Source organism: Python bivittatus, unplaced genomic scaffold, assembly GCF_059951505.1.
Source record: "Python bivittatus isolate LINGU-HERP-01145 unplaced genomic scaffold, Pbiv_v1 ctg000080_np1212, whole genome shotgun sequence".
In the NCBI taxonomy this organism is placed as follows: domain Eukaryota; kingdom Metazoa; phylum Chordata; class Lepidosauria; order Squamata; family Pythonidae; genus Python; species Python bivittatus.
In genome coordinates, this window is record NW_028277035.1 from 57680741 (window position 1) to 57695098 (window position 14358).

Here is a 14358-nt window from a genome sequence, read left to right on the forward strand (position 1 = left end):
TTTGTCATCCTTAATCACTAGCCGTGAAGAGTATAATTAAAGAGAATCGTTATACAACACATCTGGAGAAGGGTAAGGCTGCCTAGGAGAGAAATGATAAGCTGTATCTTAAGATAATTAGACAACTGTGATAACAGAACACTGATTCCTCTGCCAATATAAACATTGCATATTTACTCTTTTGTTTTTTTGCTAATTCCATTTATGGATTTTCAGATTGACAACAAATGTTTAAGCAGAACCATTTTGCCTACCACTAGAAAAACTGCATATTATTATTTTGCATTTTATGAGAAAGTATAATGGAAAGAAGGAATAACCTTGAGGAACAGGAGAAAGATCCACAACCAAGTCAACGGTCAGATAAAGGAAATCTGAGTCAGGGCCAGAACTGTAACCTGAGAAAGCGTCTCAGACAAGACTCTCCCTAATTTTCATGAAGATAAAGGGAGGAAGGGGGGAAGCATTTTCAGACTTGAAGTTTTTGTTACCCTAAACTTATAATAAAAGTAGCATTAGCATGTATGACTTTGGTTTCCTAGTCTGGTCTACCCTAAAGGGCTAACAGAAAGTTACTGGAACTTCAACAACATGTGTAGATTGCAATATCAAAATCTTTAAAGTTCTTGAATATTACTGGAATGCTTTGCATTGCCTTTCAAATTTCTTTTTAAGTTATTTCAACAAATTGTCAAATACTGACTATAAGATGATACACAGTAGCATTACATACACTCTGTTAAAATTAGCTTTCTATATACAGTAGTGTTGCTGGTATGTATTAGTATGGTGCAAACCACAATTAAATAGTTTCTTTTGGCAAAATGTTTTTGAGAAAAATATTTCAACAATCTGGTAATATGTATTGTCGAAGGCTTTCACGGCCGGCATATGATGGCTGGTGTGGGTCTTCCGGGCTGTGTGGCCATGTTCTTGAAGTTTTGTTTCCTAACTGGGCACAGAGAGAACTGCTCCTGTCTGTGCTCCTGCACTCTGAAGATGCTGGTCACAGGTGCTGGCGAAACGTTAGGAAACAAAACTTCAAGAACACAGCCACACAGCCCGGAAGACCCACACCAGCCAACAATCTGGTAATAATCCCTGCAATCATGTAATTTCCATTTTTATCCATATAAATAGATGCAACATTATACATTTATTCAATTACTGTTGTTAATCACAAAGTTTGTTTTTGCAAAGTATTTTTTAAAACCTAAAGCATCTTTCTCTGGAACAACAGTATTTAATATTCTGGAAATTTATATGGCTAAAAATTAACAAAGTATTTTGAAGAATCCTGCAATTTATTCAAATCCGCTCACCATTTCTTTTTTTTTTTTAACTTTATTCATATACCATACTAAATATGGATGCCTAACATGTCTCAACATATACTACAAAGTAATCCTTTATATACCCTTTTTAATTTTTTTTAATTTAACCCTAACCCTAAAACATCTTGTGATGTTTTATCCATCCAATTAAAAATGGAATACAAAGTTTTAAAACCTTTTAAATGTTAAAGGAACTTTTCAAGTGAGTCAACTGACATAAAAGAGAGTGCAACTCTCAGGTTACTTGTTCTTAATCCCATACTGTTAACCAAAGAATCAATGTAATATACCTATATATTTAATAACAAATCACTGAAACATCATTTTAGACATTTCAGTGGGCTGGTGTTGGGTGATTGTTTTATTAAGAACTGGTTATTAGTTTCCTACTAGCTTATTTTAATAAGATTTCAAATGCAGCAATTAACTACTGATTAGAAATACTTTATGCATCCTGCTATGGCCTTGTAGCACTCAGGTGGAGCTCTCAATATGTAAATGTCTTTCCCCTTTATGTTGTGTATCATGGAAACAACTCATTTGAGTTTATACTCAGCCTTAGCACACTAAGTTGATGCTAAAATATTAACCATTCTCTTTCCTGAATATGTATTTTGCATTCTACTTCTTTTCCATTCTCAACACTTGAACCCTTCTCCATAAACACCTTCATTAAAAACCTATTAACCGCCAAGGCATTAAGCATGAATAGAAACTGCATTTACACATTAAAAGAAGGGAAATATGCAATCCATCACAAGAGGAATTCACTACAATACCAATTATGCAAACATTGTATAAAGCCCACATAAAGAAGTAGTGAAAACAGATAGTGATACTGAAATAAGCAAAGAGTGGCTTGTTCCCATTACCTAATATTAGCCATAGGTTACTTGATGTGGCAAGTTGTGGTTAATTAGGAAAGAAGCAATTGCAGCCTGCTTCTCACCTAAGGAGGGCATGTACAAATATAGGGAGAGTCAACGCTTATTCTCACAAAATTAAACTATGATATACAATCTGAATTCAGTCTTGAACTCTAACATAATTTCTTGGTGAAACTACAGAATTCAAGAGGCAGCATAATGCGAGAAACATTGTAGCAGAAACATATTCTTCTATTACGTTGTTCTCATCTCCTGAGGTTCAGTTATTAAATTATTCAGTTAGCTTAGTATTGTAATGTCACTGAAGCTCAGCTTTCCATTAACCCAACCCTCTCCAGATGGTTGGGACTGACAATCACGTTGGCTGGGAATTTGGGAGGCTTCAGAGCAACAAATCTAAAGCACACCAGACTGAGGAAGGGTGCAATATCTATACTGAGACTTTTAAAAAGGCATGTTGAAGTGCTTTACCGAAAGACGTTGTATAAATAGGAGGAGGAGTAACAACAACAACTGTGACGTGATGTCTGCTCAGCATCTGTTAGAGAAAAAAATTGCCAAAGATAAAATGTAGCCTGGATTACATTAGGCATTGTAGTTCAGATTGTAGACTATAATTCTTCAATGAGTAGAACTTGTTTAGCTTACAATTTTAAATCATTGGTATGTTTCATCATTATATTAATCAGAAAAGGCTTAATAGGCTAACAGTTAACTAAGTGGAGCTAAACTAGAACAGGATTTTTTGCTGCTGTTCTTATTTCTGCATAGCTGTAGAACATAATTATAGCTGTTAGCCCACAATAACATCTAGGGTTGGTTTTTTGACAATTAGATATCAAGATCCAAGGGGGAAAAAAGTACATGTTTGTACTGTATTTTGTGATTCAACTTGCTGATAACTAGAGCTGGGATCTGCATTGTGTCAATAACAGCAACTTGCATATGGAGAACAGTGAGAATTTCAGCTTTCATTCAAAAGGCAAAGAACTAGATCTCACTGAGGACACATGGGTCTGACGACTCTTTAAAATCTATAGCAGGAAACAGAGTTTGCATTATATAAGTACAAGCAAAAACTGTTCAATGTGCTAATTTATTTTAATTTCTAAAATTTGCACAGGGAAACAGCACACACAGTTCCAGGTCCAAATCAGTACTGTTGTATTTCTTTTTAAAAACAGTGTATACCATTTTAAACATTTCAAAACAAAAAGCACTGGCTCAAAGAACAAAGCCACGCTGGAAGAGAAACTGAATCAGACTATTAATTTGTTTTAAGAAAGTGTAATTTGCATTTGTTTAACTTACTAAGTTAAATAGCAAATCCAGCCTAATAAGTCTATTCTAACTGGCAGAAGCTAAGCAAAGATTTGGGATCTTTCCTAGCTCTGTTGCCTGAGATCTTTTAATAAAAAAATTACCCAACCTAGCACTCTCTAGGTGTATTGGACTGCAATTCCATCATCCCTAGCCAGTGTACCCCTTAGTATGTATAGACTGGGAATTAATTGGAGATGTCAGAGGTTGAACCTGGGTTCTTCTGCATGGAGAATATGTGCTGTACCATACATCATTAGTCCATTTATAGAGGGAAATCAGAAATGAATATAATTCAAAAGCACAATTCTAATCACTTTCCTACAGCAAACATGGGGTAGGGATGGAATACAGCTTATCTGAATGATGTGATGGAAGACAAACTTGATTTTGACATACTTCCAAAGGATTGTTGTTGTTTTTTTTAATGATTTCCCAGATCTTCTGGTTGGACAACTTGGAAGAAGCAATACAGCATCATTCAGTCATTTGGGCTTCCTGTATTTTTTTGGCTGTGCTCCCAGAGACCCCAGATGGTCAAATTGCTATTAAATTTAATCCCTTGAGTTTGTGTGTAGACATCTGTCCATAAGTAACTTCCCTCAAGCCACTTATTTCACTCCCATAAGCCACTAGCCATCCATCAACTAGTAATTACTTTGGGTCTCTGATGGCCAAAGACAAACTGATCTGGATAGAATTTAACAATCTATCTTCTGAGTATGTCCTGTCCTGCTTATTAGTGCAATAATTAAATACTTTTCTCATTGCACAAAGATCACAAGCATAGGTGTTCCTGTTTTTAAAAATGGTTATATACACAATGCTTAGCTATGTTTGCTGACTAAGCCATAACAGCTGAGCCCACACATCAAGCTAAACTGCAAACAGACAACAGTAGCATGATGTGTAACCCCAGCTTTGTAGAGAAATATTACTGTATTTCATTACAAATAGCAAAAAGTAGGTGCATCAACATCTCAATGAAGGTGGTGGGCCAACTAACACAGGATATACAAGTTCAATTTGCTGAAGCAAGAGCTGTAGTACTTCTTTCTTACTCTGACATGTTGGCATCTCTAGAGAAACAGATTTAGTGCATGTATTCTAAGCCAAGTCTTGACCTATTGCTCCCCATCTCCATATAAGCAAAATTACGTCAATTGTATGCTGGACTATACCACTGAGATTTTACATTTGTGAATGTTGTCTTACAGAATATCATGACAAGACTGTACTGTGGTATAGAAGACACTTTTCCTCTCACTGACCTGCATAGTCCTGAGCACTAGGATACTAGTCTTCCCTAAAATGTACAAAACAGAGATATAAAACTAGTGTAAGTCAATGATGAAACAAAACAATTGAGTTTTGTCTGTCTCTCACACACTTACCAGGGTTAGGGATCATTTGGCCTCAGCCTCAAATGGAGCTTCAAATTCAAGCACCCACTTTTTTAATTTAAAAATAATCACAGTACATTTCCCCTTTGTTTTGTTTTGATATTGTTATTTTGTTATTTTTATATTTAAAGTGGCTAGCAACCACAATTTGGCAGTAGACTGAGTTTTTCTGTATCTCTGAAAAGTGACAAGTAGCTATTGTATTAACTACATAGCTTCCTCTGGTAGTAAAGCTTAAAAAAAAAAAAAAGGAAAAGTTCTATTTTATTATGTCAACTGGTCAGAACACAGCATGAAAGTGTTACCGATTTATTGCTATAAATACTTCCAATATTCTCCCATGTTTCCCTTCACCCTATGTCAACAATGATTTCTTAATGACTAAACACCAGACATGTAGTCATGTCAAGCAGTGCTCTGAGCACCTCTGAGGCTAGAGGCTTGATTTGTCAACAGTCCCACAGACAGCACATGATGTGTCCTGCCCTCCAAACGTATCTGCCAACACATGGGCTGGGCTATCATGCATAATGCATAACAGCAACCACCACATGATTTGTGAAGGTGAAGCCAGATATTGCAGTACTTCACAGCAGGAGCTTCCAAATGATCCAGTTTACTAGCTGCAGCTGCAGCCCATCTAACAGAATCATGCCATGAACCCAGGAGTCAAAAGGAAGAAGCGGCTTTACCTGTATAGTACAGCAGGCAGAGTATAGGAATTTACTACTTTATTTATTTTATAAGACTTATATGGCTGCCCATCTTATGTACCATAGCCCTGGGCAGCCCACAAAAAGAATAAAAAACATTTTAAAAAAATTAAAACCTTAATACTTGATATATAAACAGTTGCAAATCTTCATTTTTACTTTCAAATGGTGTGTAGCTACAGTACTCCCTTACTTATCACCCTCCCCCAAACCAGATCAAACCAACCCTTCAGGAAAATGTAATAGATTTTACTGAAGCCCAAGATCTTATTGTCTACCATATAGGTATGCTATTTCCTGAAACTTGGTTCAACAGATCTGAATCATATGGAGTTTGGGGGGGGGGTTCCCCCTTGAAGGTTCATTTGTTTAACCTGGGGTACATTATAGTATTGATTACAGCTTTGAAAATGTTTAAGATGCTTATCTGTATGAGGGTTATGACTGATCAACCTTTCAGTCTCCCCCAGTTCTTCATAACATGAAATGTTATAGCATTACTCTCCCACAGAGTTATAGATCAGCCTTTCACAACCTTTTTACCATGGAAGAATCCTTGAAATAATTTTCAGTTCTCAGGAAATCCCTCTATAAAAATTACTGTATTTACAGCTCCCAGTTCATTAGAATGATCAATAAGCTGAGCTGCAACACACAAAATTTCCCACCACTTCAAGTTGCATTGTGCAGCATGCAAAGTTAAAAAAAAATGTTCTCCCCACCCCAGTCACAGTCTCTCATGGAACCCCAGTTGAGGAAAGCTGCTCCAGATCCTTGGAATAATTTCCAGAGAGGAAGGTGCACTACGCTTTTGTAGTTTAATAAAAATTAAAAGCTAATATATTATGGCTAGGGTTTGGTGAGAACTTGATAGGTCTTGGTGAGACACTAAGAGAATAATAGTGATAGTAATAGTTGTTGTTATTATTATTATTCAATGAAACAAATGTTCTATCCCAAGACCTCTGCTTCTTTGTTGGGTGTTCCAATATAGACAAGCAGACAGATAGATTAGCTGACAGCTTCCATGGCTGAAAAAGTCTGAAAAATCCTGCTCGAGGTTGCTGAACTGCAACTGCCAGAAGCTCCACCTAGCACATGCAATGATAAATGATGTTACAAGTTGTTGTTCAGCAACATTTTATTTTATACTTCATCAAACACATCAAGTATTATTCTGAGATACACATCTTGGATTAGGTATGGAAGGGATCAGAACAACACATTCAGACATAGTGAAATAAAAAAAGATATATGTAGATAATTATGGGTCTTGGCAGTGGCCACTCTTAGTGGACTATTAAAGGAGAAGCAGTTTACTACAATGCAAGTTTATATCTGCAGATAAAGGGAGGAGAACGGCCAACCCCCTCTAACAGCACTACATTAACAAATAGTAACATTGCATTTTCTAGTTCTGCTCTCCCAAGTGCTTCTCAGAAGTTTATCTTATGAAAATAGGCTAGGTTGCATGCCATCTCTTTCCCCTACATATGTAGCAAAATAAAATATTTAAATCATATGTCACTCATGCATGTACAATGGCAAACAAAAAACCAGTAAAGTTTTGATTTTTCAAAAATCTGCAAAAGAAGCCATGCAAAATAAATGTTCATATATGGAACAATACATGAGCATTGCAAGAATATTTGAAGAGACAAACAGGCAAAAATTGGATCAACTAATCTAAAAAGCAATAGGATACCTGCTGTAGCCTTACCTGCAGCAACCCAGAATATTTTGTGGACTCACCTGAAACCAGAGCTTAAAATCCTTCAGGAAAGACATGCCTTACAAAAATAATCTACAATATGATACGGTCTCTAGGAGAAGCCAGCTTATCAAGGGAAAGGAGATAGAGGAAAAGCCATTAGTCAAAGCCAGCGATTGCCAACTGATACAGGCTAGGTAATTTACAAATCTGATGCTGGTTTGTTTTAAGAAGTGCTTCATTTAAATATTGAAATTGCAGTTCTTTAATCAGTTAAAAGACAAAATTTTGATCTGCTCATACAAAAAAAATAGATGTGCTGATCTTGACAAGATCAGGATATCTGTATCTGCAGAATCACAGCAATCAACTGAACATCCAGAGCCAAATTTTATTTTCTTCCCCATAATGCAGATCCAAAATTACTTTGGGTTCTGTTGCAGATATTCAGTCTGGCATTGTTTATACTAAAGCGACAGAGGTATATATATCATCCATAGAAGAAGCAGGGTAGGGATCTTCCATATCTTTCCCTGGCAGGATGAAACAGTTATACCAATAGAGGTGAATAGAGCATGCCACAGTGTATAAATAGAGAGCAAACCCCATCCCATTTTAGCACTGAAGATGTTACCTAGCCGGGTAATGAAAGGTTTGCAAGAAAAGAACCAAGCTCAGAGAACCCCAAGGACTCCACTGAAACAGTTACGGCAATGGTCAGTGGCAAAATGACATGCATCAATATAAACTAGAAGCTATTTTAATTACTCAATACCTCTAATTACTAATTTCAAAATATAACCTAGAAAAGATTGTCAGAATCTGTTTCCTACTCTGCTATAAATGCTTGATCAATCTGGCAAATCACTTATTGTTTGTGCTTCCTGTCTTTGGCAGAAATAAGAATGATAGGAAAGAGCCTGAAGGGGAAAAAAAGAGCATTAAAAAAAAATTGCATGAACATATAAGGAAACAGCCTATCCAAAAGGAGTTACCAGAACTTCTACAGACTGTAAGATTATTACAATCTGGGGAAAAAACAAGTCTCTAGATATTTTTCTTTCATCCTTATTCTATTCAGAATTCAGTAGAATTAAATTGCTCATTAAATTGCATTTATCCTTTTCAAAAAGTCTAAACAGTCTTTTGTTCTATCTCGAAGATAAGAATGATAAAGTAGTTGAAAAAACAGCTACAACACAAATGCAAAAAACTCCAGATGTAGATCAGAGCCCGTTACTGAGTCTATTGTCTTCTGGTGAGGACAGCAAAGTGGACTTCCCTTTTGTTTTGTCAACAGAGGTACAGTATCCATCAGGGCTGTTCCAGCGGTAAAGGAACTGCTGTAATGTTCAATCCTTGCTCCTTCTAACTTATTGTGTCTATTGTGTCTAATACACAATATATGTCCAACACGTTGTATATTTCTTTTTTAGGAGTTTCTTAAAAAGAAGGCATGATAAAGCTGCTTTTGAAGAAAGTTAACTGTAATTCAGGAGATGAAATTAAATATAGTTTGATTGCTAGCATCACCTCCTGGAGAAAGTACTCAGACAAATGAAAAACTCTATGCACTCCTACGTTAAGCTGATTCTCCATTTCCTTTAAAGCATAGCAAAACACAAAAATTACATCCCTGACATTCAGCCATTTTGCTGTGAAATTTCAGTGGTGCAATCTCAGATGCTGGGGTGCTGAAAGCCATAAATTCCCCAGATCTAGTCAGGCTAGACTATTTGCAGGAAATTACTGGTTTATTCAGAAATTATAAAGCTCTTAGACTCAATGCTGCTATTGCACACATCAATCAGGAACAAGCAAGGATACTATTAGCTGATCCTGCTAACTGGATCCTGCTATATAAACCAGGATGAGTCTATCTGTGATTTGTGTAGCACACCAAAATCCCTTGCTTATTTTGGTTGGCAAACCAAAATCCCTTGCAAAATCCCTAACAAGCCAGAATCATAAACGAAAACCTTAGCTTATCATTTTGATTTGACACGTGACAACAAAGTGGGGATTCTAATTCAACTGTAACGTTAGTAAAAAATGGACTGAATTGCCTAGCTTGTGTACCTACTTCCAGTAGCAGAAAGTGGAAGCAACTGAGTAATTACATCAGCACACTTGCTAATTCTAGATACTGCATCCAAAAATATAGCCAAAATAACAAGATTATTGACAGGAAAAGCTAGCAAACCCCAGCATCACTTAGGCTGTTATTACACAGAAAAGCCACACAATCAACTATACTACATCCTTCTTCCTTGTGGGTTTACGGAGAGGGCTTCGCTGACTATTTTAAGCAAAAAAAAAAATTTTTTTTTAGGGGGAAAGCAATTATACACATCTCCCAAAAGCTGCTATAAAAACATTAAGAGGAAAGGGAAGAGCTCACCATGTGAACAGAAACTAGAATGGCAGGGAAGTGATGCAACCCTGGCACGCTGTGTGTGTCTTGGAGTCAGAGCTCTTCTCCCAGCAGGCACCAATTAAACCATTCTGCGGGAGGTGTGAGAAGGGGGCGACCCGGATGAATGCTGGCACTCAGCTGAGAGGCAGGGAAGGAGGGGAGGAGAATCTGCCTGGCAAATTATTCCTAGAAAGCTCTGTATGTGACAAAAGGTGGACTGGGGAACAGAAGAATTCATGTTTGCAGTATTCCCCCCACCCCCACTACTAACCATCCTTTCTAAAGCAAAACCACATTTGTTTCCACGTCTCCACATCACTGTCAGCATTAATCAAGCCTACAAGTGCCACAGCCTCACACCATCCCACTGACCCAGGCACCCAAGTGACATGTGCCTCTGAAATGTCAAGCAAAACAAGGCAGCCTTTAATAAATGCCACACTGTCTTTTTCTCTGAATTGAAAGGCTGATAGATGAAGCTAATTGTACTTAACAGATGAGCCAACTTGAGGCATTAACTGTTGCTTTCACTCATTCAGAGACAGGGAGAAGCCAGTCCCTTGAATTATCACATTTACATTACCATGTATAGCATCTCAGTTCACAATAAGACTGTGTTTGGAAGCTAACAGATGCGTACAAGGGATCCTTTCCCCTCCTCCCACCCTCACTAAATGAGAGGTTTTCTCATTCAGTTAAAGCACTGCTCTAGCAAGTGTGGGGAGGTTGGCCAAGAAGTAAGAAAAATAAAACACATTCCTAACGAGTCACTAATTTAGTCCATAAAGCCAAAAAAAAAAAAAAAGCTAACTGGTTAAATTGCATTTTGAAATGAACTGTTTCATTTTTTTGTCTACAGGAATACTTATACAATCATAGGAACAACCAAAAAAACAGGCCTTCCTCCATCTTTCGCCTTCTGAATACATCTAGAGCATTTTTACTGCTGTTTGTACATTCTACATGACCACAAAATAAAGATAGAACATTAGGAAGTTACGGAAAGTATTAAGAATTCAGTCATCAATAAACTTTTCTTAAATTTAAAAATGAATAAACGTACACTTGATCGCTTCTGGAGAAAAGATTAATGACTGACCTAAATGTTAACAGCCAGAAAGAAGCATTAAATTATTCCATATGGCATCTGATGCCATCTAAGCAACATGTACAAAGCATCAGTGCACGGTTGTATGATTGCCTCTTCATCAAAGTAGAGATCAACCAAGCTGCAAAGACATAAAGCAGGTGTAGGTAATACAATATCCACAGGCACTATGGGCCTCCATGACATTGGCATCCATCCAGGCTCCCTGCCACACCAGATTTTAATTCATTAAGGGACTTCAAATTTGAGCAACTAAACAGAAAACTGGCATGCTGCAAAACAAGATGCCAGACTTTAGCATAAACTTGATTTACAAGAAGGTCTCGGTTCCAAACAGACTCCATAAGTAATTCTTAAAATATGGAAATAGGGGATGATTGCAGGGTACTGCCTTATTTTAAATGTGCCCATCTAGCCAGAAAGAATCTGAGTTGGTAGAGAGCATTTTAAGAGATACTAGAAGGAGAAATTTCACCAATTTTTATTTTGGTGAACATAATTTGGGACTGCCTGTGCTAGCTCTGGCAACCACTTTCCAAACTTCTCCTTTCCTCTAGTTGAAAAAAACCGACCAATTGCTCTCAAAATTCCAAATCCTTGGCACAGAGAAAACCACCTCAACCCCATGAGCTTTGCGGACTACAAATGACACATCATGCTGTAACTACCACCATATGGAGTAATTTAAAGTAGTTTCCATGTGGCCATACCTGTAATTCATAGGCCAGTCTTGATTTCCATCATGGTCACATGAATTTATTTAGAATGCAAATTCCATCCTCTTTCTTCTGGATTTATTAAATACAATTCTGTATTTTGATCAGAATAAAATAAATAAATGTCAAAAGCATGCAAATATGCTCTGTTGACAGCTCTTCCACTACTACTATATCAAAGACAACAAAGATAAATATTTCTTAGTGATGGCACCTTTTTCAGTGAACTCTAAGATAAGCAAAGTTTTCCAGACATCCTTTGTGCTTCTTGAATTCTAACATGCACGTTATAATAATTTCTCTTTCTTTTTTACTATTTAATTTCCAATTTACAAAAATAGAAAATTAAACATTATTATATTTTGAAAAAAACATCAATCAAATGGTGGTTAAAGAATATAACTAAATATTTTTAAACATTTTAAACAGAGAAATTAAAAGAAGGAACCCAAGTTAGGTTTAAACAATTCCAATCTATGTTTGAGGAAACAAGTGTTCTAGACATATTTGCAACTGTCTCAACTTTCTTTATACTGAATAATACATTTTTTACCAGACTTGCATGCCAGGCTTGACTGATATATTCCAAAGAGGCCCACTGAGTTGAGAAATTTCCTCCTGTATGAATGGGCACATATTATAGGTTTATAGCCTTGGTCTGGCACGGTAAAACAATTTTACTTCAAAAAGCTTTTAGATAAAATTAGTGGAATTGTATTCCAGTATTGTTTACTTTTGTCCTACAAATGCTTTTGGATACTGATACAATCAGAGGGGCCTTGCTGCTATTACGAAGCAGGTCCTAGTACTGTGTCTGAAGAAGCCATATAAAAATGTCACAGGAAAGTGAAATTGGAAGAGAGGGTTTCTCCTACCAAGAATTGCGTATGAACTGACTGTGGAGGAGATAAGGACCATTCATTGATAAAGATAAACTGTTGAAAACCAAGCAAAAAGCAAGGTTTAAATCAGAGTTTCTCAACCGTAACAACTTTAAGATGTGTGGACTTCAACTCCCAGAATTCCCCAGTCAGCATGCCCTTTTTTGGAATGCTGCCTATATATAAATACGCTTATTTATGCATGCACGTATTGGCAGGGCAAGGTGAGGCAGGTGGAAAACCTCAGGACTAGTTTCAGCAGGACAAAGTGAGGAAGTTGGACATTGCACAAGAGATTTATTGGTGTCTCTCTTTTTTTCTTTCTTAAATCCAGAGTCATCTTCCTTTCGGATTTAATTAAATTAATTAAATTAATTCAATTTAGGTATCACCCAATTCCAAACAACTCTGAGCAGCTCACAATATAACAAAAAATATAATGTAATACAATTCAAAAACAAAAAGCAAAAAGATAAGGAAGCAGATAGGAAAAAGAAATAGATGGCACTTCCAATCAACAACAAAACACACAAGGGGTTCCAATCACCCTAACCCAAGGCCAGAGAGAAGAGCCAGGTCTTCAAGGCCCTCTGGAATGCTATCAGCACAGGAGCCACCCAGATTTTGGGGAAACTTTATTCCAGAGGGTGGGTGTCACAACAGAGAAGGCACAACACCTGGGTCCTGAAAGATGACACTGTTCAGCTGAAGGGACCCAAAGCACACCAACTCCGTTGGCTTGTATCAGCTGGGTAGACAGTCCCTCAAATAAATATGGTACATAAAGTATTTTCATACTGAATTTGAGTAGTTCCAAATATTCATTAGCAGTAAGATATAATAAGAGTTAAAGGCACCAGGCTAGAAACCAAGAGACTGTGAGTTCTAGTCCGGTCACCAGCTGGGTGACTTTGGGCAAATCACTCTTTCTTTCAGCCCTGGGAAAAAGGAAAGGGCAAACCACTTTCAAAAATCTTGCCAAGAAAACTGCAGGGATTAGTCCAGGCAGTTGTCAGGAATCAACGCTAACTCAAAGGAACAAAATACAAAAAGGTATGTTAAATCAGTGCTCAAAGTGGACATACAAGATACCTGTAGGAAGAGGATACGTTTTGAGAGAAATCACTGGCACCGACAGACTAAAATTAGCTAAATCCAGTTATCTACATTCTGCCTTCCAGCTTCAAGTTTATGGTTGAGAATTTAAACAGCAACCAGTTTCCATCCATAACATTATGCTTATTCACACAGGACAAGGTTATTAATGGCAAAGAATAGTCACAGCTATAGATTATCTCTACCATCTAGCTGAGAAACCTGATTGGAGTTGCTATCACACTCAAATCCTACTGGTGAGATCTACTTGGTAACCCTGGGGATCTTCCTAGACCATTTAACCTGATCCAACCCAGATGCATTAAAAAGAAGTGAAGTGGACAATGTGGACAGATTCAGTTCCACAAAGCTAACTGGGTTATTGTGAAGATACAAATGAGGCTACAGCGCACATATGCCACATAAGCTCCTTGTAGAATACACAAATAATTAATTAATCATGATTGCAACACAGGCCAAGTAATGTAGAATGAAAGGAACGGCATCTGTGCTTAACTAACTTCACACAGCCATTTGCTTTGATTTAAAAATTGAGAGGGAGAGACAAAAAGAGGATCCATGTAAGGAATTGCAAAAATCTTGATATGGCTCAGATAGGTTGCATACAACTGGAAACAGAGTCCCCGGAAGGCAGTATAAGTAAAGAAGCTGACACCCCCTCCTATGTTCAAAATGTTTGATAACTGAAATATTAATCACTTTCTGCAATGTAAGGAAACAGATGATTCTATGATTAATTACGAAGCATCAACA

The 14358-nt window shown here is 37.1% G+C and overlaps 1 protein-coding gene across 2 annotated transcripts in view; it reads right to left on the reverse strand.

The window, feature by feature from the left end:
* BICD2 (BICD cargo adaptor 2) overlaps positions 1-14358 on the reverse strand; it is an 89895-nt gene that overhangs the window by 38656 nt on the left and 36881 nt on the right. The window lies entirely within an intron of this gene.